We start from the raw sequence: 10,172 nt of genomic DNA, 5'->3' as shown, positions 1-10,172 counted from the left end.
AAACAATGCATTTTGTTCATCTCTCGGCTGCTAGAAACAGTTACAGCTTCCTTCGTGAGTCGGCACTGAAATGGAGAATGCAGCACAAATGTTTAAGGTTTGAGTGGCTGCAGTTCTACTCTATGTATTTAAATAAATTTTCTGACTTCACTCATTGAAATCAAATGATGTTTGAAATCAAGTAATGTAAAATCTACATCGCAGAGAACTACCAGCTGCCAGTGAATGAATCGGGCAAATTCTGTTAAACATTGTTGTAATATAAGTGGTGTAGAAATTCAGTTGTGAATTGAAAATATTTTCACTTCAAGCCAGGCAGCATGCCCTGTGACTCAGCAACGAGCTGGGAAGCAGATTAATGGCCCGTGACACACTGCAAGACTTTTTGAACATTGATATTCAGAGCTACGACTACAGCAGTCTGACACTGAATATACCAGCATTGAGAGACTTAGACTTTAGGATATAGGAGTAGAATTAGGCCACTCAGTCCATTGAGTCTGCTCTGCCATTCTATCATGGCTGAATTATTATCCCTCTCAACCTCATTCTTCTGTCTTTCCCCCCATAATCTTTGACACCCTGAATAGTCAAGAATCTATCAAGCTCTGCTTTAAGTATACTCAATGACTTGGGCCACAGCCATCTGCGGCAATGAATTCCACAAATTCACCACCCTCTAAGTAAATTCCTTCTCATCTCTGTTCTAAATTCTGAAGTCACTCTTGTGCCCTTGGGCTCTTGACTCACCCACTGTAGGAATCATCTTCTCTACGTCCACTCTGTCTTGTCTTTTCAATATTTGATAGGTTTCAATTAGATTCCCCTCATTCGTCTAAACTCCAGCAAGTACAGGCCCAGAGCCATCAGACACTCTTCATATGTTAAGTCTTTCATTTCTGAATCAATCTTTTGAACCTTCTCTAGACCCTCTCCAATGCCAGCCCATCATCTATTAGATAAGGGGCCCAAAAGTGCACATAATATTCCAAGTGTGACCAATGCCTTATAACTCTGAGGCTTTATATCCTTGCTTCTGTATTCTATCTTCTCAAAATGAATACTAACATTGCATTTGCCTTCCTTACCCATGACTTAACCTGCAAGTTAACCTTTAGGAAATCCTGCATAAGGACTCCCAAGTCCCTTTGCACCTTGGACTTTTGAATTTCCTCCCAATTTAAAAAATAGTCCATGCCTTTATTCCTTAACCAAAGTGCATGAACATGCATTTTCCTACACCATATTTCATTTGCCACTTCTTTGTCCATTCTCACAATCTGTCTAAGTCCTTCTGCAGATTCCTTGTTTCATCAATACTACCTAGCCCTCTACCAATCTTCACATCGTCCTCAAACTTGGCCAAATTCCCTAATCCAGATCGTTGACATATAACGGAAAAAAAAGCGATCCAAATACTGATCCCAGTGGAACACCACTTTTCACTGGCAGCCAAACAGAAGAGGCCCCATTTATTCCCACTCTTTGCCTCTTGCCAATTAGCCAATTTACTATCCATACTAGCAGCACCAGGGGCTTTCATCTTGTTTAGCAGCATTATGTGTGGCATGTTGTCAAAAGTTTTCAGAAAATCCAAGTAAACAACATCCACTGACTCTCCATTGTCTATCCTGCCTGTTATTTTCTCTAAGAATCCCAAAAGATTTGTCAGTCAAGATTTCCCTTTCCGGAAACCATGCTGACTTTGGCCCATTTTATCATGCATCTCCAAATACCTCAAAACCTCATCTTTTAAAATAGGTGATTTTCCCAACTACTGAAGTCAGGATAATGAGCCTATAATTTCCTTTGTTCTGCCTCCCTCTTTTCTGAAAGTGTGGTGTGACATTTACAATTTTACAGTTCTCTGAAACCATTCCAGAATCTAGTATTCTTGAAAGATCATTATTAATGCCTCCACAATCTCTTCAGTTACCTCTTTCAGAACACTGGGGTGTACTCCAACTGGCCCATGTGACTTATCTACCTTTCAGCTTCTCAAGCACTTTATCCTTATTAATCGCAACTATACTCACTTCTGCCCACTGCCACTCTCAAATTTCTGGCATAGTGCCAAGAATCTCCAACAGTGAAGACTTTTATGTTAAAATACTTAATAATTTCAGCCACCATTTCCTTGTCCACCTGTTCAGCAACATTTTCTAACGGTCTAACATCCACTCTCACCTCTCTTTATATAACTGAAAAGAATCTGGGTATCCTCATTGATATTTCTAGCTAGCTTACCTCATACTTCATCTTTTCTCTCCTTACATTTTTTTTTAAATTGCCTTCTGTTGGATTTTAAAGGCTTCCCAATTCTCTAACTTCCCACTAATTTTTGGTCTGTTATATGCCCTTCTTTTGCTTTTATGCTGTCTTTGACTTCCCTTGTCAGCCACACTCAACCTCTCCTTAGAATGCTGGATACCTCTGGGATGTATCTATCATGCGACTTCTGAATTGTCCCCAGAAACTATAGCCACTGCTGTTCTGCCATCATCTTTGCTAGTGTCCCCCTCCAATCAACTTTGACCAGCTCCTCTTGTTCCCTTTACTCCAGTGTAATACTGATATATCTGACTTTAATTTCTCCCTTTCAAACCCCAGGGTGAATTCTTTCATATTATGATCACTGCCTCCCAAGTGTTTATTTACCTTAAGGTCACTAATCAAATCTGGTTCATTACACAACACCCAATCCACAACTGCCTTTCCCCTAGTGAGTTCAACCATATGCCACTCTAAAAAGCCATCTCATAGGCATTCTACACATTCCCCCTCTTGAGATCCAGCGCAAACCTGATTTTCCAAATCTGCAAAAATATTCAAATCCCCCATGAATGTTGTAACATTGCCCTTATTACACATGTTTTTGCTGAAATAGAAGCTGTGATATTGGCCTGTAGGCATTATGCATCAAGGTTGGCCATCTCTTCAATGATGGGAAGTCTGGACTCCATGCTTTGCACAAGGCCTTATTAAATGTTAATGCTCCTTGACACTACATGCTGGACTTCTCACAGGCTTTGTAATGCACCATAATTGTCCATAATTATTGGTCTTCTCCTAGCAGCTGCTACCTTTATTTATTAGTCTCTAATGGAGTATAACTTATGCCTGAAGTTGCTTTGGTAACTGGCATTTGTGTTTCTCCATTTTCTACTCTGGTTGCAAACAACATCTCTTTGACTAAAAACACAGAGACCCTTCTAGTCACTTTTAAAACTGTATTAAAAATCAAGGTTCCACTGGTGAAAGTGGCCCACTACTGCATATTAGCAAGAAATTGTCAATTAGTAAAAATAAGTGAAATGAGAATGTTAGTATGGGTTAATCATACATGGCAATTACTGTGCCCTTTTCCAGGGCTATTAAATCCAACCTCCAAATATCCAGCTCACTTAATTATCATCACCATTAGTTTTGAAACAACAAACAATCTGCTAGAAGAACTCAGCACGTCAAGCAGCATCAGTGGGAGGAAAGCTTCTGTCGATGTTTTGTGTCAAAACCTTGTTTCAGGACCAAGACTGACTAGTTATGGGAAGCCTCAAATCCAAATTGACTTCCCCGACGACTGAAAGAACATCTATTTTTCACATCTTTGTGAAGAGTTTGACAGTGAAGACACGGAATAGAGAGAAAAAAATCTGATGAGGACTTCGAATTTTCTTTAGCATTCATCCTGTGTTATTGTTTCCTTTTACATTATTCATTGGGAATTATTGGCCAATTATTCATTGGTCACCACCAAGAGTGATTGTGAAACACAATCTTTTCGTAATCTGTTCCGAGTTTCCCACTCACCACCGAAAGAAGGAATCAAGTTTCAACTAAACCACTAAGCAAGAATTTCCTCTTTGTAGGAATGCAAGATAATATGGATATAGAGTCATAGAACTTTATAGGACAGAAAACCAAACTAAAATCCAGTGAGCGGCAGTTCTGTGGGCAAAGATGCCTTGTTAATGAGAAAGGTCAGATAAGAATGGCCAGACTGGTCCAAGGTGACGGTCACAAAAATAACATTACAATTGTGGTGTGCAGAGGAACATCTCTGATCGCACAACACGTCATATCTTGAAGTGGTTGGGCTACAGCACAGGAGGCCGTGAATATACACTCAGTTTCCACTTAGTTAGGTACAGGAGGTACCTAATAAAGTGGCCACTCAGTTTCTGCCAGTAGTAAACTAATAACCAATCTCTGCCTTAAGTACATCCAATGATTCGGCATCTACAGTCCTCTGGGGCAACAGAATTCCCACCACCCTCTGGCTGAAGAAATTCCTCCTCATCCGAGTTCTAATAGGATGTCCCTTTATTCTTATTAAAGGATGGTTAACCTTCTGTGCCTTATCTGGAATGTACTAATACTCACTATAAAGCAAGGAGGCCAAACCCAGGCCAGAGACTCACTTAGATTTGCAGCCACAACGTTAATTTAGCTATAATGCACAAAGAATGTGTATTTTACATTTTATATGGCGAATGTTAGCACTAAAAACACCTACATAAAAATTGCATGTCTTTTTCAGCTCTTGGATTTCTGAGAATTGTGGCTCCAAAAGCTGTTAGGTTTCGCCATGCTTGTCAAGATTACAATCCCAGCTCTGGTGCAAGAGACACTGGAATGCATACAGAAGTGTTTTGCTCCAGAACAGGGGGTCCCAACCCTTTTTATACCACGGACCAATACCTTTAAGCAAAAGGGTCCATGGAACCCAAGTAGGGAATCCTTGACCTAGAATATTTCTTTATTCAGTTCAATCAGTGTCTAGGAATTAACAAAGACTGGAAACACTTGGCAGGTCAAATGGCAACTTCTAAGTGAGGAACACAGTCAACATTTCCAATTGACCACCTTTCCTCATTGCTATAAATGTACAATGTTTAAACTTATGATAAGACAACCTTAATGGACTCCACCATCCCTCAACATCTCTGAATCATTCTGAAAGCAGTAAATGTTGTAAACACCCAATAGGTCAGGAAGCATCTGCAGAAAGAGAATAAGAGGTCATGTTTCAACTCAGTGTCCCTTCTCCAGAATTTTGATTTGCTACAGTGTCAGCTGGCTCGATCTTGGGAAGACCGAATCATTTGTCCGGTTATTGTGGTCTGACCTTGATTAAAAATGACACACTTGTATTCAGAAAACTGTCCTATTATGCCTGGATAATAGAGTGAGAGATTTTCTTCATGGTGTCCTTTGAACTCATGAGGTTGTACAGAGTAACAATAATGCCACAAGAGCAGTGAAGACTAGCCTCACCCTCAAAAATTGGATTACAAAAACAAACTAAGTAGACTAGAACCTAGCTGCAACTTAAGCTGAACTGCCTCAGGATGCATCATTGAAAACATACACAAATAACCCAAGTTCTTTCTTGGTTAAACTTAGTGTTGATCTCCGCGTAAGATCCCAACCTGCAGAGTCTTAACAAATTGTTCTCAACAGCCTGAGAATGCCTGTGCACTCACACTTGGAATTCCCAATGTTACTGCCATTTTGAAGAGTAATTACAGCAAATCCCAATAGCCAATTGTACTTCAATATGCAGCCGCAATCTTGATGAACTTGTGTGATATCTACAAACACTCCATTAGCCTTTTATCCCAATATCACCTGATATATTGCCTCAACTGATCTTTTGAAAAAGCCTTCATCTGTATTTATTCTGGACTTCGCTCTTCCGAAAGACCTCTTGGGTTCTTTCATCTCCTTCTCCTGCATACCTGCCTTCCAAAACCCAACTGGCGAACTCATATCAAACCACATTCACCCTTCAGTCCCGAGCCCGTTCTTGGTCAAGCACCGACTCAATTTAAAAAATGTTGACTTGTCTTTCAAAATTCCTCTGTGGTCATGTTCCACTTTAATTTCTGAAAATTACACCAGGCTTACAGTACATTCCTCAAAAATATCCACACCCCTCCTATTCTGGTTTCTTAGTCAGGCAGAATTTAATTTACTACTCTATTGCTATTATTGTACTGTTATTCATCAAGGATCTAAACTCCTGATTCCCCTCCATAAGTCTCTAACTCTACCAAGTTTTCCTCTTTTTAAGATTTTGTCTGGAACTTACCATTTTGACCAAGCATTTTGCCTTCTCTTTGTAAGTTGATCTAATGCACTGTTCAATAATGTTCCTGTGAAATTGGGATTTTACTGGGATATTATACAGTGGGATATTTTTGCTATATTATGGCATTTTTGTAAATTACTGTTTATGAATTTATGTCAGTTCAACCTACAGCTAGAGATATATGAGCTGTTAAACTTTTGTTGCATTAGTATTTACATACTCATTAAAGCTTCTGGTCATCCCACTATAGAAAGGATGTTGAGGTATTGGAGAGGGTGCAGAAGAGGTTTACCAGGATGCTGGTTTAGAGGACATATGCTATCATGAGAGGCTGGATAAACCTGGGTTGTTTTCTCTGGCCACTTTCCATGAACTGTGGTCTCTAAGGTCCCTCTGTTCTACAACAAGTACTAGTGGGCATGCATTGAAGATGGGGGTTCAAACGAGGATGGGAGGGGTAAGCTTTTTTAACTCAGTGGAACATGGATGTCTGTAAGGTACTGCCTGACTTGGTGGTAGAGGCATACATTCTAGGCTCTTAAAGAGACATTTGGATAGGCACATGGATGGAAGGAAGATGGAGGGATATGGACATGGTGCAGGTAGGACAGGTTAGTGGTGGTCTTGGTTTGCTTTTCAGCTGGTTCAGCACAACACTGTGGGCTGAATGGCCTGTTCCTGAGCTATGTTCTACGTCCTAATAACCAAGTCCAAAAAGAGCACAGGTCTAGGAGTGGATTATTTCAGCTATTTTAAAGAGAAGCAATAGCAAAAGATGGATTTGGGCAGCTAGTATGGCATTGTTAAAAGTATATTCAAGAAACCTTTTTTGAATCTATGCATGGCAGGCACAAGTGTTTTAGGGAATGATCCTGGCTAAGTGGAGACAGTGGCAATGGATGCGATGTTGAAAGCAGTAAACTTCATTTCATCAGATTTAGCGCAGTAATGGAAATGGTAAAGAACGACCTGCAGTAAGGCCAATTTCACCAGGCAGAGTTACGAGTTAGTAAAAGTGAAATGGTAATAGGTGCGTAAAGATAAATCAGAGAGAGAAAAATAAGTGACAGTCAAGAAGGAGATGGTGAAGATTGTATATTTATTCCCAAAAGGGGAAACTCTCTAATTAAACCTGTAAAGTAATACATGTAACATGATAAAGCGAAAAGCAAATTTTACTACCAAGGCCAAATGCTTAGCTCTGGAAGAGCGTTGTGACATGCACTGCTCTGTGCAGAACACCCAGGAGTGAAACTGAAAAAGAACATTAGAAAGCAAAGAGAGCATATGAAAAATTATTGGCAGCTGAATTCAAAGTAAACCCTCAAATTTCTGTAAATACACACAAGATTCTTTAAAGACCAAATCAGACATGGATGCATAGAACTGTCAGTTACTGTATGTGCATAAATTTAAACGTATACCTAGTATCTCCCTTCAAAGAGGGGGTGATGCAGATATTGGCACTGAGGAGAATATGAAATGTAGAAAATAATAAGCGGAGTGAGCGAAAGTAATTTAAGGCCTTAATAATATTTAAAAATAGATAAATTTGCCAGACATGGATAAATTGTCAGCTTTTAAAGAAGTAAGAGTATTATTTTCCAATTGGCAATGGGCATGGTGTTGGAGGACTGGAAAATGATAAATATCATACAGCTGATTGAAAAGGAAGAGCTAGACTAACTACAGGTGAATAAGCTGAATATAAGTGATGGACAAGTTGTTGAAATCATTTTTGAGGGACAGCACAAGTTGTCGTTAACAGATATTAAATAAGAACAGTCAGCATGAATTTGTTAAGGGAAGATCTTGTCTAACTTGATTGATTTTTAAAGAGCTAAGAAAGAGGGCAAATGATAGAAGCACATTTGATGTTACACTTGGCAAAATGCTACATGCGAGATTGACCAGAGCAGTAAAACACCATGGATTTATTGTGTGGAATAAAATGGCTTTCCCACCAAATCCACTCTGATTGTTATGATAGCGGAATGGAGAGATGGATTGGTGAGCATAGGTTGTTGGTTGGGGAAGGACACTGCCAGGTTGGGATATCAGTGAGAGGATGCTGTGTTCAGCTATTGAGAAGAATGCTGTGGTTACTATCGAGTGAACTGAGCTCAAGCCTGACACTCATGGTTGTAGTGTTGCCTGCTGGGAGTCCTGGAAACAAATACAGTCAGAGTAATGATTTAAACTCAAGGGAATCTACTTGAAGCCAGCTCCTAGTAGCACTCTATGGATGGTTCCCAAATTCACAGAAAGCAGCAGAAATATTCAGCAGGTCAGGTAGCACCTGTACAGGGAGAAACATGTCTTATTTTTCCCTATGACATTAAAGTCTGTACAGCGTATCATGTCTATATCGACGGTCAGAGCAACCCTTTTCCCCTGTAACCTATTCTCCTCTGACACATGCACAGAGTCATAAAGTCATAGCGTTATACAGCACAGAAAAAGGACCTTTGGCCAAAATAGTTCCTGCTGACCAAGATGCCCCATCTTTTGCCAAGATTTGGACTATAACCCTTTCCAATCAATGTACTTTTCCAACTATTTTAAAAAAAGTTGTTATTGTATCTGCTTCAGCTACTTTCTCTGGCAATCTGTTCCACATGGATACCACCCTTTGTGTGAAGAAGTTGCCCTTCAAGGTCCTATTAAAAATCATTCCACTCCTACCTTAAACCTGTCCTCAAATTCTTGATTTCCCAACCCTGGGAAAAAGAATTCGAGTGCATTCTGTTCATTTATGTCCCTTATAGTTTAGTACACCTCCACTCTTTCCAATTTAGTAACATCTTCCTTCAAAAAACTTGATCACAACTGATTACCATACTCCCAATGTGGTCCCACCAACATCCTGTACAACTGCACCATGTGCTACCAAATTTATACTCATTGTCCTGACTTATAAAGCCAGTGTGCCAAGAAGCTTCTCACACCCTATCTACCCATATCTCCACTTTCAATGAACTATGGTGTCTAAGGTCCCTCTGTTCTACAACAATCTCAAGGGCCCTGCCGTTCACTGTAAAAGTCCTACATGGATTTGACTTTCCAAAATGCAACAACTCACAATTAGGTGAATTATACTGCATTTGTCACTCCTCGGTCTACATACTCAGATGATCACGGCCCCTGTGTTATCTTTGATAACTTTATTACTATATCCCATGTCCCTTCTCCCATTTCTCCAGATCCAGCCACCAACACAAGGGTTGATATACAGCAGCCACTTAACCTAACACAAGCAGCTCTTTGTAATGTGGGAGGAAACACAGGAAAAAGTGTAAAGATGACCTTGCATCAAAAACGAAATGTTAGAAATCTAACATGTCTTAAGTTGCAGAGCAGTTGTGGGGCGTGGTAGAGAGAGGGTAGTCTGTGCTTGGATGGGGAGCTAAGGCAGTTTGAACGGCACAATAAAGCTGAGAGAGGGTGGTGAAAACTAATTCAGATCTGCTTAGAAGAGATGTAAATTGCAGGCAGAAGACCACCAACCAACTTTGTAGTTGCTAGGTACAGATTGAAGTACCAAAATATTGCAGATGCTGAAAAGTCGAAATAAAATCTATGTTGGGTAGCATCTGTGGAAAAGCATTTTGATAGCCAGCTTTGATACAATTTGGAAAGGTTAGTAATCGGAAATTGTTGAATTCAATATGGAATCCTGAGGACTGTAACATGCCAAGTCTGAAGTTGATCTTTTGCTCAAGTTGACATTGAACTGCATTGAAACAATGTAGAAGGCAAAGAAAGAAGACATAGGAGGAGTGGAACAGAGAATTAACAATGAAAGGTAACTGGGAGCTTAGGGTCCTGCTTGAGGACAGAATAGCGGTTTTCTGCAAAGCACTCACCTTATCTACTTTTGGTTTCTCCAATGCAGAGACCATCTTGTAAGAATTGAATGGAGCAGAAGTGAATCTGAAAAGATACAAGTGAACCACTGTTGCCCCCAGACGGAGTGCCTGTGTCCCTGGACAGTAGGAAGGAGGTGGTAAAAGGACACTGTTACATCTCCTGCAGTTAACTGGGATGGCACTGTGAGAAGGAAAGTAGAACATCACAA

This window comes from Hypanus sabinus, chromosome 17 (genome assembly GCF_030144855.1).
Source record: "Hypanus sabinus isolate sHypSab1 chromosome 17, sHypSab1.hap1, whole genome shotgun sequence".
NCBI lineage: Eukaryota > Metazoa > Chordata > Chondrichthyes > Myliobatiformes > Dasyatidae > Hypanus > Hypanus sabinus.
Note: the sequence above shows the minus strand (reverse complement) of the source record.